General features: G+C 47.5%; 1 long non-coding RNA gene across 1 annotated transcript; it reads left to right on the top strand.

The window, feature by feature from the left end:
- The first annotated feature begins 907 nt into the window (after window positions 1-907).
- LOC134480868 (uncharacterized) lies at window positions 908-1899 on the top strand. The gene is made up of 2 exons (XR_010055797.1): window positions 908-1057; window positions 1677-1899. It is a non-coding gene; the product is annotated as an uncharacterized LOC134480868 (long non-coding RNA).
- The last annotated feature ends 13648 nt before the right edge of the window (window positions 1900-15547 follow it).

Raw genomic sequence — 15547 nt, 5'->3', positions numbered from 1 at the left:
GCTGCACTCTGCTTCCAGAACTCCCGACAGTTGACTGCCATTGACTTTGTATAAGATGTGAGTTGAACAACTCCAGGGGGCGCCACTCCTTGTATTCATTGTGGGTTTTTTTTTTTTGTATTGTTACTGTAACAGTTTCCCAATAGATGGCAGTCAACGATTTCCAGAAAGGGAAGCCTTCTTTTAATTTTCCTGACGCCACTTTGCCCCTGGGTGATGTCTCTATTGATAAACAAATTCCCTTCCCCTCGCAGCAATTCTGTTGGAAACAGGAATTGAGCGGGAATCGCTTTGGAGGAGAGACCCACCCCTACCACCTTCCTTTTCGTTTCTTCCTACGCCTCCTCATCCTCCCCAACCAAGGAGTTCGCTTCACTGTCCAGGCACAGTCTGGGGTCCGATAAATGGGGGTGGATGGGATAGGGAGGGGTTGGGCTAAACATCTGAGGAGCAACCAACCTAAAGACTTCCTAGACCTCTTCCGGTTCTTTGTCCCAGAGTCGGGGTCTTTCAGCCTCCGGGGTATTAGGCCACCTCCCACTTTCTGTAACGCCGACTGTTGGCGCGGTTGGAGGGAGAAAGGCACCAAGACCGGGACCTGGAGGACAGACCAAAAAGTTGCGAACTGACGGCACCTACTGGCAACCTCTAAGACTGCAGGCGAGTTGAAATGTTAGGGCAAGAAACAAGGGTTCACATCTCTTCCTTCTGTCACATCTCAAGGGTAAAGTTGGGTCTCTCCTGTCCCATCTGACACAGAGAAAAGTGAACAGAACAGGTTCTTCAAGCTCCTGGGGGAAGCCAGCGAGGGTTTCCAGCGGGAGGTGGTGGTGGTGGTTTTTGTTTTTTTGTTTTTGATTCTGAAGCCAGTCCCTGCCCCCATTCTCTTCCTTCTACTTAATGCAGGAACTTGAAGTTTGTATCTAGCTAAAAGGCTAAAAGTCACCACTTATGTCACTTCTTGGAGCTCCTGTGGGAACAAGATGGACCGATAAGGACAGTTCTGAAGTCCACCACCCAACTTGCAGGCCAGACAGCAAACCCAAGATGAATAGAAGTGAGTGCTGGTGAAGGCAGGCGGTCTATACAGGTTTCTAGATGAGACAAGATGCCCTGACCCACGACGGAGCACCTCCTCTGCCCCCAAACCTTCCTCCGGTGCCCCTCCCCCCATCACTGCCTAGACTCATTCCCAGGAAGCCAGATCCCAAGCACGGCTCTCCAAATAAGGTACACTCACTAAGCACTTTTACCTCAAGGAGAGAGAAGACACGTGTATAAGGGAAATAAGTTTTCTAAGACATGGACAGGTGCCCTGGGAGATACTTATATGGGCCACAGGGGGACGCAGAGGCACCAGCAGCTATTTCTACCTGCGGGGCATGAGAAATACTGGTCGACACCATGACCTGAGGCCAAGTCTCCTGTGCTCAAGGATAAAATACAACTGGTATCAGCACGGCCAGACTAGATTATTGTCCAGCTTTGTCCCTTGGTCCTCATTAGGGACCCTGAAGCTCTCTGAGCCTTCAGGACTTGTCTAGCAAAAGCATCTGTGGGAAGTGCCTGGAAAGAAATAGACACCAAGGGTTGGGGATTTAGCACAAGGTCCTGGGTTCGGTCCCCAGCTGGGGGGGGCGGGGAGAAATAGACACCAAGCCTTTTGTCCTTCCTAGACCTGCATTGCTAAGAACCCATCCCAGATTACAGGAGCTCTCCTGATGGTGCGACCTGTGTCTCCCCCACCTTACTGGGACTCTTACGGTTTAGCGTGCCTCTCAGCAGGAGAAGCTGGTCAAGGAGAATAGCATAAACAGAAGTCAGAGCGGGGCTCTGAGTGTAAGTTGTCGCAGATCTGCTACTTAGCATCCTTTTATAAAAAAAAAAGATTTATTGGTATTTATTTATTTTGAGATGGGGGATCTCATTATGTAACCTTTGCTGGCCTAGAAGTCACTGTGTAGACCAGGCTATCCCTGAACAGTTGAAGATCCACTTACCTCTGGTTCCTGAGTGCTAGCATTGAAGACGTGCCACCAAGCCCAGCTATTTTTTAATTGTGTGTTTAAGTGGGTGTCTGTTACGTGGACGCGTACGTGAGTGCAGTAACCCACAAAGGCAGGGAGGCCAGATCCTCTTGGAGCTGGGGCTCTAGGCAGCTGTAAGCCACCTGAGAACTTCTGGGAACTGAAGTGGAATTCTCTGGAAGCTGAGCCATTTCTCACAGGTCTCCATTTAACATTTAAATGGGTAATTTTCATTACTGAAGAAACGAAGGGCGGGAGGTAAAAAGGAAGTTGGGGGGAGGGGCAAAATTCTTGGGCTCAACCACAGAGAATGGTTAGAAGAAAACATGAGGTGATGACAGGGGTCCTGAGAACTGGAGATATAGCTTATGGTAGAGTATTTACCTGGCAATGCCTGAGGTTCTGGATTCAAATCTCTGTAGCCCTCGAAGATCATTTTCTCCAGGCACAGTTGTCCATGCCAATATGCCCAGTACTTGGGAGAGGCCAGCCTGGGCCATACAGTAAGACTCTATCTCAAACCATCACCACCGTCCAGAAGAATGGGTGGAGTCTGAAATCCACAGGCAGAGTTACTGGCACTGACTGGTTCCTCCATCTGGCTTTTTGCCTCCTGTGGGCTGGATGCTCCCACAGTGTGCCTCCCGGAAACAGAAGAATTCAGTCCTATTTCCCTGCTCTTGCCTGGGCCAGAGCCTGGACGGCTTTGTCAGTCCCTGTTTCCTGGGACCTGGGAAGACATTCTAGCTGGTGCGCAGATGAGGAAAATCTTCCACTCCCTTCCACTCCATTCTCTCTCTGACTTGTTCAGCCAGTCTCGCTAGCTAGCTGCCCGACTGGGACAGTTCTAGACTTCTGCTGACCCTGAACACTCCTCACAGAACAGATTCGGGGTCGGGGTCCAGGTCAGGGCTCTCAAAGCCAATAAAGACAGAGTTGTGGCTGGGCATGGTGGTGCATATACTTAATCCCAGCACAAGCAGAGACAGGACGGGAGCTCTGTGAGTTTGAGACCAACCTGATCTACATAGTGAGTTCCAGGACAGTCAGGGCTACACAGTGAGAGCCTCTTGTAAATAAATAAATAAATAAATACATACATACATACATACATACATACATACATACATACATTCTGTTCTCAGGGAACGCCCAATCTGATAAGCTTGCCCTCGCGGGCATCTTGTCTGATGGAATAGACAAAATATATAATTATGAGAATTAACCCTTTATCTACCACTGACCATGTCACTCGGAGCTTCACAAAGTCCGTTATCAGTATTGTCCTTTTTAAGACAGGAAAAGCGAGGCACATAAGGATTACATAACTCACTCACAGTCCCCTAGCAAGTAGAGGGACAAGGATGTGAACCTAAGCTGTCTGGCTCCAGTCTGCACAATTAACTCTTATGCCTCACCGTCCCTCGAATCAGCCATCAGCAACACTCGACATGGACATCAAGGGCAGAAGACTATGACAGAGTTTAAACTGAGCACTCCGGGTCAGGTGGAGGTAGTATCAGTATGGGAACATGCCCCAGGCTCCTTACGATTTCACTATCCAGCCCACTCCTGACTGCCCTGGACTTTACTGTGTCAACAGTGATCCCCTTCATATCCACTGATATCCAAGTACTGATAGGGCAGCCCCATAGGTGCCTCCCCGTGTGGGCCACGCCAAAGCATAGCAGGACAGCCTTCTTCCTGCCTACCACGGCTTCATACTTACAGAGGTGTCATCGGGAGAGCCAGGCTCTTCAGAGAAGCCCCGCAATGCAGAGAGACCTCTGGTTCAGCCTATCTCTAGAGATTTCTTCCCTCCCTGCCATCCCACTGAAGGACAGGCAGGGGAGGAGGCACAAAGAGGGAGTCGGGCCATCTGCACTTGGGCTGCTGGGCACCCTGTTTCCCGTCTTCAGGTCAGCCAGTTCAGCCACTCACCGGCTTTGTGAGCATTTCTTTTCCTCACTACGCCCTCACTCTTTGTACAGTGGCGTGGGAGAACCCGTTGGATTTCGAAGCCCTGTCCACTGCTGACAATCTTGGAATATTAGAATTCTGGAGGGTATTGTTTACTTTTGCTTTTGCTTTTTGTTTTTCTTCTTTTGAGACAGGGTTTCTCTGTGTAGCCCTTCCTCGAACTCAAGAGCTCCACTCGCCTCTGCTTCCCAACTGCTGGGATTGAAGGCATGTACCACCACCACCACCATCACCTTCACCATCACCACCACCATCACCACCACCACCACCATCACCACCCTCACCACCACCACCACCATCACCACCCTCACCACCACCACCACCATCACCACCAACACTACCATCACCACCACCACCACCATCACCACCCTCACTACCACCACCACCACCACCACCATCACCACCATCACCATCACCACTACCATCACTACCATCACCACCACCACCACCACCATCACCACCCTCACCACCACCACCACCTCCATCATCACCACCACCATCACCTCCATCATCACCACCATCACCACCACCACCACCACCACCATCACCACCACCACCTCCACCACCACCACCACCACCATCACCACCACCACCACCACCACCGGCAAAATTCTGGAGTTCCTTTGTGGAGAGACAAAGCACCCTCTGACACAGCTCCCAACACTCCAGAGTCTACCCAGGCCAATGGGCAGAGCCTATACAGAAAATAAGCCAAGAGAACAGTGTTGGACTCCCTAAGAGCTCTGTCACCACCCACAGAATGACAAGACTCACCCAAAGGCACGAAGGTAGCCAATGATCCTGCAAGTCCTGTGTGTAACAGATCAACTTCCTGTGCACACTCCTACCTCTGTGCCAGAGCTGTTACCACAAGTTCCGAACTCAAGGTAGGCTGGAAGGGAGAGAAGAAAGGGCAGTCTAGAAGGTTCTACAGACTCTCGGCAGACAGAGCCATGAACTAGCATAGAGAGAGCACTTGCTTTGTCTTCCCTACCGGGAAGGTCAAAAACCCAGAATCAATGTGAAATCCCTGTCTTTTCTCCTCCATACACTAGAGGGCTCCCAGGCCTTGCCTCCTAACCTCCCAACTCTGGGGAACAAAGTGCTTGTTACCTACCCACTAAAGAAACTCTACCAAAGTACCCTTGAGCCAAAAGGAGAACCCCCAAAAGGGCTCCAAGCTTAGAGAGACCCCACAGAGGGTCCCTGGACTCAGCAAACCCCAGAGAGAGTTAAGTCGAAATGCAGAGAAATCCCAACACCTGTACACACCCATAAATCATTCATCCCACAGCTGTATGGCTTCTCTTTCCTGACAAGCACTAGGAGTCTGCACACTGCCCTCTGCTGACTTCTGGACCTCTTCATGTCACCAAAGTGGTAAAAACTAAATCCTGACAATACCAGGATTTGTAGAGGAAAGGGGCTTTCCACTCAGACTGATAGATATTAAGAAGGCAAAAATGTACAAATGCCTGGACGAAACCTCTAATTCCACCCCTCAATGCGCATTCCCAATACAAACGGGTGTGTTCTAAAAAGCGTCAGAGTGCGTTCCCCAGGTTCTGTTTAAAATACTACAGTGGGTGCAGAAGAGATGGCTCAGTGGTTAGGAACACTGGCTGCCCTTCTATGTAAGCTTCAGTTCCTAGCACTCACGTCACGGCTCAAAACTGTCAATAACTCCAGTTCTAGGGGATCCAAGACCCTCTTCTGGCCCCCAGGGCACCGGGCACACATGTGGCACATAGACATACATGTAGGCAAATCACTCCTACATATAAAACTTTAGAAAATATAGTCCCCAGTGAGTTGATGAAGTACCTCACAGGTAGGGGCACCTGTCATCCAATCCTGACAAACTAGAATCCACCATGGAAGGAGAGAATGAACCCCCAAAAGTCTTCTGACCTCCAAAGACATATGTGCAAGCAAAACACCCATACACTAAAATTAAAAAAAAATTTTGGTGGTAAAAATTACTGACGTGGAAACTTAAGGGTTCTTTAGAGAGTCGATTGTGTCGGATGGTGGTTTGCTGAAGCACGACCCGTGCTGAGGCAAGGCACGTGGAGGACACGTGATGTTTGCAGGGTATAAACAGGATTCCATGGAGTGACAAAGACAGAGCTTAGCTAGCTGTGCAACGTTTGTGGGCCTTGCATCTTTGCTGATCTTCGATTCCCTGAGAGGCACAGTTGAAAACTTTTCCTGTTGGTTCCTCCTGCTGACTAGAGCCGAGGCTGAGGCCTGACTCTGTGCTAGGTCGAGTCACCGCTGTTGCTAACCTGACTCTAGCAAACTGCGAGCACTGCTGGTGTATCCATGAGGCGTTTGAGAGTGCATTGAGCTGCAGCTGCCAACCTGTGAACTGAACCAGCGATTTCCAGCCAAAGAACCTTTCTAAACAGGTCCACTTCCCCCATATCCTTTCTGTTCAACTACCTCTGGTGGGTCGTGGGCTAAAGGGAGGTTAAAGCGTTTCAGAACCACCATTAAAAATAGGATTTGAAGAAAATTAAAGTTACAAATTACCATCAGGAAAAAGAATGGGGACAAGGGGTTGGGAATTTAACTCAGTGGTAGAGCGCTTGCCTAGTAAGCACAAGGCCCTGGGTTCGGTCCCCAGCTCCGAAAAAAAGAAAAGAAAAAAAAAAAAAAGAATGGGGACAAACTTATGGAGTATGATTAATGATTATCATTTATTTATCGGGTACATGCACTCACTACATGAATATTCACTGAGCTACATGTCTTTCGTTTCTGCACAATTCTCTGTACATACGCTATGTCAGAACACGGTCAGAGGAATGACTCACAGTGAACTATGCCTTGGAGAACTGTGAGAGAGGCTCCAGGGAAAAAAGAAAGAGGACCTTTAGCTCAAGTGCATTTTGTTCCCTGAACTGTTCTTGGATGTGATTTTGTGCTCCTGCAACAAACGTTTACGTTCAATTTACACGACAAGTTTATTCTTGTTGGGTGTCGGAACACAGCTACTGAACGCAATCTGGTGAAAGGCTGTGCTGGGCGCTGTCCTCAGAGTGCCCTGGATCTGGATCTGGCCTTCTGCCTGGCTTCGTGTCTTCCCAGAAATAATCTCCAGCATGCGCCAGGCGACTGTGTTTAGGTTAGTCGGCCCTGGGAAAGTTCTGGGAACCGGCTGCTCTGTTAATATTTAGTATGTGCTTACTGGCATTTATTTACATGATTTTCTGAACTCAGCCTTCCTTGGATTACTACTTTAATGGTTTGGTGTACATATGGGTGTAATATATGTGTGTCTGTGATTGCAACTGTGTGTGTGTGTGTGTGTGTGTGTGTGTGTGTGTGTGTGTGATGTGTGTGTGCTCGCGCACATGCGTGCATGCACGCCGCACTCTGCTGAAAAGGTGCATGCTGTTTAAGCAGAGGCGGGCATCAGCTGTCTTCCTCCATGACTCTCCACACTAGCTTTTGAGACAGGGTCTCTCCCTGAACCTGGTGCTCACAGATGGCTACAATGGCTGGCTAGTGTGGTCTGGGTATCAGCCTGCCTGCCCACTGTCCACACCACCTAAGATTAGAGAGGCAGGTGATGACATCCAGCTCCTACATCAGTGCTGTAGTATCCTAACGTGTGCTCTCATGTCTTGCTTCAGGTACCTGATCCACTGAGCTAGCCCCTCAAACCCTATACTTCATGTTTTTTTAAAAAAAAAAAAAAGGGCTGGAGAGATGGCTCAGCGGTTAAGAGCACCCGACTGCTCTTCCAGAGGTTATGAGTTCAATTCCCAGCAACCACATGGTGGCTCACAACCATCTGTAAAGAGATCCGATGCCCTCTTCTGGTGTATCTGAGGACAGCTACAGTGTGTACTTATATATAATAAATAAATAAATCTTTAAAAAAAAATAAAAAAAATAAAAAAAAATAAAATAAAAAGGCTAGTGAGACAGCTCACCTGGTAAAAAGAGCTTAGTGCCAAATGTGAGGGCTTGAGTTCCCATCACCTAAAACCTGCCTGGGAAAAGAAGAGACCGGACTTCTAAAAGTTGTCTCCTGACACTACACACTACACACACACATGCATGCACGCACATGGACATGCACACACACACACACACACACACACACACACACACACACCTAAATAAATAAATAAAGTGTTTTGAAAGGTTAAATCTTTTGTTTGTTGTTTTGTAGTGACAACTACAGATACAGCCTTCTGGAGCTGTATTCCTGCCAACAGAGTCCAGAGTTAGCTAGTGCCTCAGTGTCCCTGTCTTTCATAGGAAGCGAATTTCACATAGGGTGATTAAGACGATTAAAAAACAAAAAAGAGTCCAGGCATGGTGGTGGTGCACACCTTTAATCCCAGCCCTCAGGAGGCAGAAGCAGGTGGATCTCTGTGAGTTTGAGACAGCATGTCACACAGAGAAACATGTAATGAATGTCTCAAAAAAGAAAGAAAGAGGCCTGGAGAGATGGCTCAGCGGTTAAGAGCACTGACTGCTCTTCCAGAGGTCCTGAGTTCAATTCCCAGCAACCACATGGTGGCTCACAACCATCTGTAGAGAGATCCGATGCCTTCTTCTGGTGTATCTGAAGACAGCTACAGTGTACTTATATATAATAAATGAATAAAAGAAAGAAAGAAAGAAGAAAAGAAGTAAATAAAGAAAAGAAAAAAAGAAGAGAAAAGAAGACCTTCAATAAAATACTCAAAATGGAACCCAATACATAGTAAGTACCCAGTGAGTATTATTAATCATGACTGGCCAAGTGAGTGGGAAGTCAAAATGCCTAAAGTGGTCCTGGATTTGCTCTTAACTGGCTCTGGGATTTGGCAGTAATGTCTTCTCTCTATCCTCGAATGCCCTTTGTTGTAACCGAGGAATAGTGTCACCCCAGCCTAAGAGGACTGGGCAAAACTTCGGGGATGACACTATGTCTGGCAGGGTTTGTGTCAGAACATTAGCCACTGTGATCATAGTTACCATGGTAACCCTATAAACCTACATATAGGTAGAGCTCCAGGCAGTAAAAAGACCAGCCTAAGGTCATTACAGCTAAATATGATTGAACCTATTTGTGAGACAATGGAGCTTCGACTCCACTGACAACTACCCAGCCTTCAACACATACACACATATGTGCATATATACATACATACATACATACATACATACACATGCACATGCATGCACACGGGCACATACACTCAGACTTGTATGTACATGGACATGTGTACACATACATTCATGCACATGCAGATGCATACACATGACACACATGCACACATACACACATGCACTTGCGTGCATGCGGGCACATACACACAGACTTATATGCACATGGATATGTGCACACATTCATGCACATGCAGATGCATACACATAGATACATGTGCACACATACATACACACATGCACATGCATGCATGTGGGCACATACACACAGACTTGTATGCATATGCACATGTGCACACATACATTCACGTTCATGCAGAAGCATACACATTGACACACGTGCACACATACATATACACACAGAGGTACCAAAGCCTTGGGTTTCCTCGAACCTAGCAGTGTCTCTTCCACCATTGGGCAATGCTGTTAATGTTAAGCCCCTTACCCCTCGAGCTGCAGCGACTAGGGTCCCGTGTCCCCATGAGCCAGCTCTAGAGCCAACCTGACAGCTCTGAAACTCTCAGTCAGGGTGATGAAGACACAGCCCTGGAACCAAGTACAACTATGGGCAAACAGACTCTCAGAGAGAAACCCCAGGACTTCTCCCCTCTGATACCAAGACTCTCTTCTGCTGCAGTCTTGTCTTTGGCCTAACAGAAGGAGTCACACTCTGAAGATGGGAACTGGTTAAGGGCAGAGGGACGAGACTATGTGGCCCTAGAAACAAGGCGTACTGTACCCGATTCCCTAATCATTTAGCCCCCTGTTCATTCCTGAAATCTCCCCATGCTCCCTCAGCCCATTGTGTCTCCAGAGGCTTGATGTTTGGGGAGAGCAAATTTCCAGATCTGTGCAGTCAGATTCCCATCCTACCAAGTCACAGTGCCAGAAGGGCATCAGAAACTGGGCCCTATGCTAGAGGGAACGCAGAGAACCAACGACAGAGGAGATCTCTGCTCCCAGATTTGTATGCACTAGTAAGACTGAGAGCCTGGTGTCCCGCTGTCAGAGCCAGGGCTGCAAGGCCATCTCTGTCTCTATCAGCTGTGCCATGTGAGCTCCCCTCTCCAGAATGGTTGGCCTCACCTTTGACATCTGGTCCCTGATTCTCTCTGTAAGACTGTTGAGAAGGACCAGATCGGGGCTGGAGAGATGGCTCAGCGTTAAGAGCAGTAACGCTCTTGCAGAGGGCCCTTTTTAAAGGGAATACAACTCAAATTTTAATTGTCTTTTCACACAGCCTGACAATATAAAATATAATCTTAGAGTATAGATATAATAATTTGATGTTAACAAAAATACGTATTGTCATGTTTCCACATACCAGATATGGTCATTTAAAAATGGTCCCCATTTTTAAAATTTCACTTTATCAAATTGTTTCTAACCAAAAAATGGTGTTTTATTTAAAATTCTGCTTTTAATTCATTAAATAATTGCTGGCATTGTTAATATTTGAAACAAATGTACAAAGTTTATCACACTTGGAAGCAAGTAATACCACTCAGACACTTTCCGTTCGGATCCATCCCTTAGGTGCGGACTTTGACTGACGTCTCCTACAAAGCTCTCAGGTGCTTATTCCTTAAGTAGAGTCTGATGCAAACATTTATTACAGTCACCTTATCCTTCTACAGAACTCTGGTAGGTGACCCAGCCAGTCGTACAACTGCCTTTAACCTGATGTTAACTTCATATTTAATCTTACTTTATACTGATTGATGTTAACCTTCATGTAAAAGTTTTCCTCCTGTAACTTTGTCTCTTAATATTACCCACAGAGTCACACAGTTATTACCTCCCGCTTACATCCTGGAATTTTGCTGTTAAGTTTTATCATGGCCCCTTGGATGGACCTTCTCCTGCTGTTCCCCTTGGTGTCCTTTGACAGCCTTGAAGAAGTTACTAAGAAGCCAGGTGGCGCTGGCACACTCACAGTTAGTCCCAGCACTCCAGAGTTAGAGGCATGTGGATCTTGGCGTTCAGAGACAACCTGGTCTACAGAGTGAGTTCCAGGACAGCCAAGGCTACACAGAGAAACCCTGTCTCAAAAAAGAAGAGGAGAAGGAAGGAGGAGGAGGAGGAAGAAGAGGAAGAAGAGGAGGAGGGGGAGAGAAGGAGAAAGAAAAAGAAAGAAGAGGAAGAGGAAGAGGAAGAAGTAGTTGTGTTGTTAGTTGTTAATTGGAGACCAATACCCCAAACCCCAAAATCCCTGAAAGCAATTCAGGCAACCCCTAAAAGAGAGACTCATGGGGCCAACTCATCCCTCTTCTATCCATGGAGGGCATGGGCATTGTTTCTAGGATTCAGAACTAAAACAGCTGGGCTGAAGCCTTCTTTGCCTCACTTAACTTGTGTTTCACCAGCTCAGATCAGCTTATCCGCAGGACCAGCAGAACTCCTTGATCGCCGCAGTGCTCCACCATGAGAAGGGACAGCTCTGACTGCTGCTAAGGATGGGACCTGTGTCCTCCTCCACCAACACTGTTCCACCCATGCCGGCAAATCCTAACTGGTTTGAAATGGGGTCTAAAGACAGGGGACTGGACAAAACTCTTTCTGGTTCCCTCCCACTCTGGATCCTCCTCCTGTGGGGTCACTCTGTTGTCGTTTGCCCTGAAGTTATCTGTATTTTGATGCTAATTCCACTGCCCCAAGGACAGCTGCCTAGTCATGTACTCAGGAACCAGGAGACTTCACCAGAGCCTCCCCATAGAATTTGTAAAGTACAGGTGAAGGGCAGGTACAGGATAGAAGGAAGCCTGTCATTGGAGGAAAAGGAAGGATGGGCGGGAGAGAAGTTTGAAGGAAGAGGAGGAGACTAGAGGAGAAGGAGAGACAGGAGAGAGGAGAGGGGGAGAAGCCATGGCAGGTGATGTTAAGATTCTGCTCTGTATTTACAGGTTGTTATCAATGTTCCTAAGGGATGGATGGTACCGGGCTTTGTATGTTTAAGTGGGCAATTATATCTTATCAATTGGGTCAAAGATTATTGTGTTGTGTGTTCTTTTATGTGAGGGTTTGAGTGTAGGAAAGTATGCGGCTGGGATGTGTTTCTATCTAGCAGATATCTTGGGGCACTGCGGTGCGGACCTAGTGGGGTAAAAGACCACACTACCTATTTTATTTTTTTATTTTTACAACAACATCACTCCTCGTTCTCCTCATATTGGTGTTTTCCTTTTAAACTTTTTTTTTATAAACAACTTTTTTTTTAAGATTTATTCATTTATTATATATAAGTACACTGTCGCTGTCTTCAGACACACCAGAAGAGGGCATCAGATCTCATTACAGATGGTTGTGAGCCACCATGTGGTTGCTGGGAATTGAACTCGGGACCTCTGGAAGAGCAGTCGGGTGCTCTTAACCGCTGAGCCATCTCTCCAGCCCCCTAAACTTTTTACTTAATGAACTTCACCCTATACCCACACAAAATGTCCCAGGCATGCTCTCTCAGTAACTCTCATCCTACAACAGTTTGCTTCGATACATCTACAAAAAGACCTTTCAGATGCTGTAGGGAAACTGACCAACGGGCTGGCCTTGAATTTACAGAGATCCACGTGCCTCTGCCTAGCCACCACCATCTGGCTGCAGTCCATTAGTACTCTTCCCCTGTTATATGACCAGAGGACCCCCCCTTCAATGGACTCAAAACTACCCCCTCTGACAAAGACCCTCCTCAGCAGAAAACAGCTTATAACACCCCTGCCCTGCATTTTTTTTTTTTTAAATCTCCTCTCAGTGTTAAGAATGCTTGCTTCCCACTGCAAGACTACACTTCCCAGCTTCCCCTGTGGACTCCAGAAGCCAGTTTTGCCTCAGAAGGAGCACATCTTCCCTGGCAGACATTTTGACCATCCACACGTGTGGGCGACAGAGACACCCCCTCACTGTGGCTATGAATAAACATGATCCCTCCTGAGCTTAGCATCTTTCTTTCTACCTTCCATCGCCCTTCAGTCGTTTTAATAATCTAACACAAACACAAAGCACTGTGCAAGTCAGCGAGGTTGTGGGATAGCATTTGTGATTCCTAGACACTAAGTTGTTGAATGGATACATGCTGCCAGAGGGAACTTCTCAGCACATTTGAGAGTTAATGGTCCCGAGTCACCTCCCAATGGGACCTCCTTTATTCTTTTCTGAGGTATGTGGTCCTCTATCTCCCTTTGGGGCAGGCCTCCCAGAGACTGAGCTCTGTAGGCGATCTGGGGATCCAACTCCTGGGTAATATTCTCAGTAAATGGGAGGAGGGAGGATACAGAGAGAGAGAGACAGGGGGCCAGGGAAGGGAAGAGGGGGTAAAAAAATCCAGAGCTCCTACTCAATTGGTAGTTAATCTCATTGAGGGAAGGAGAAAAGCAACCAACCCAAACCAACATGGCCAAGTTAATTAAAACAAGCTTTTTTAAAGTTTGGATACACGGGCTGCCTCCCCCTTAAGGCAAGGTTTGAGGGGTCAGCCTTGGATGTGAGGAAGACAAGGTTTTAATTGTCCAAGTGCAGGGGTTTCCAGATAGGGGGTTTAGTGGGCAAAATAAGTGGGGTTACAGTAGCAGAAAACAAACACAACAAGTTAGTCCCATCAACCTTCCGGAACCAAGACAGGACTGCGAGGTGGACGAGGTAACAGCCGGCAGTCACAGCAAGACATCCATAACAAACCTTTTGTAACAAAGGTAGGGTCGCAAGATGGTTAACTTTTCTGAAAGGAAACCACCATTGCCATTCTTGGAGCAGGCAGTATAGAACTGTTTGTGGTTAAGGTTACAGATGGAGGATAGCCCAATCCTTGAGAAACAAGTTTAATCAGAAAAGGGAATGAGGGCTTGGGGACTTAGCTCTGTGGTAGAGCACTTGCCTTGCAAGCGCAAGGCCCTGGGTTCGGTCCCCAGCTCCAAAAAAAAAGAAAAAAAAAAAAAAAAAAGAAAAGAAAAGGGAATGAGCCCAGTTCGTCTTTATTGTAAGAGGGCTTTAAAGCCTAAGATGGGGGCAGGTTGGTTCCTCACAACCCACTACAGGGAAGACAGGCAGCTCCGACCCAGGAGTGGCCCAGATTGATAACTGACACACAGAGCTTTTGGAACCTCCTAACCTCCTACTGCTGCACCAGAAAGACCAGACACACACAGGAGAAAATACCCAAACCTTTATTAAAGAAGTGCACATGCTCCTGCAAATACACGACTGACAGAGACACTCCCTAGACACAGGACTGACTGTTAAGGCAGTGTGGGGAGAAGGGGAAGCCAGTCCTGAAGAGAAGTAGAGGTGAGCACTGTGGATATATGCTGAGCACCTCGTCTTTCCTAAGTCGTGTACGGGGCACTTTATCTGTGAGTCTTCACCCTGACAGGAGGAGGAGCTCTCAGTCAGCGCCATTTTAGATGAAGGAACCCACCCACCACACAGCAAGTTGGCACAGCAAGATCCAGTAGCTTGCCCAAGTCGGGATACCTAGCAAGTACTCAGTGACATCCCTACGGGTGGAGGCAGGTCTGAGGCTGGAGAGTAGAAGCCAGTTTAGGCCCCTCTGGAGTCAGGAGGGTCACATGGATGGTAGCCTTCCCCTCCCCTCCGCCATCACCACAGAACTGAGTCCAAAAGCCTGGACTCTCCAACATGTAATGGCTGGAGAGGTGGTTCAGTGGTTAAGAGCACTGACTGCTCTTCCAGAGGTCCTGAGTTCAATTCCCAGCAAGCACATGGTGGCTCACAACCATCTCTAATGGGATCTGACGCCCTCTTCTGGTGTGTCTGAAGACAGCGACAGTGTACTCACACATATATAAATAAATACATCTTTTTAAAAAGTCAGTTAGCATCTAGCTAATTCTGGAATTCTCTTTGTGGGCAATGCCTTTCAGTTCTGTCATTCCCGTATATGCCCACCCTACCCCCACATACACCCTACTTCCACCTTCAATGGATCCTACAAGTCCTGTAAGACACCCCACCCTAGAGGACTCCTAGGAGGAGAGAGTTCTGGCAGAAATGGGGGGGGGGAGCTTGTATCCAGGGAAGGTCAGAGCAAACTGCTACCTTTAATATCTAACACTAAGCCAGCATCTGGGAGGCAAAGACAGGAGGATCTGAGTTCAAAGCAGATCTGAGTTCAGGCAGATATTGAGTTCAAGGCCAGCCTGATCTGCAGAGCAAGTTCCAGGGCAGCCAGGGATACATAGAGAAACCCTGTCTCCAAAAACTGAAATAAATTAAGTATTAACACTAAGTGCCCCCATATCCCATTTAGCTCCATGTACCTTTAACAATGGGTAACGTCATGTGGGGAGGGGGCTGAGGCAGAAGTTATTTGGGGGCTGGTTAGTGGAGTGGTTGCCTAGTATGCATGAAGCCCTGTA

Source organism: Rattus norvegicus, chromosome 10 (assembly GCF_036323735.1).
Source record: "Rattus norvegicus strain BN/NHsdMcwi chromosome 10, GRCr8, whole genome shotgun sequence".
Taxonomy (NCBI): Eukaryota; Metazoa; Chordata; class Mammalia; order Rodentia; family Muridae; genus Rattus; species Rattus norvegicus.
This window is presented reverse-complemented; position numbering and strand designations above follow the sequence as displayed.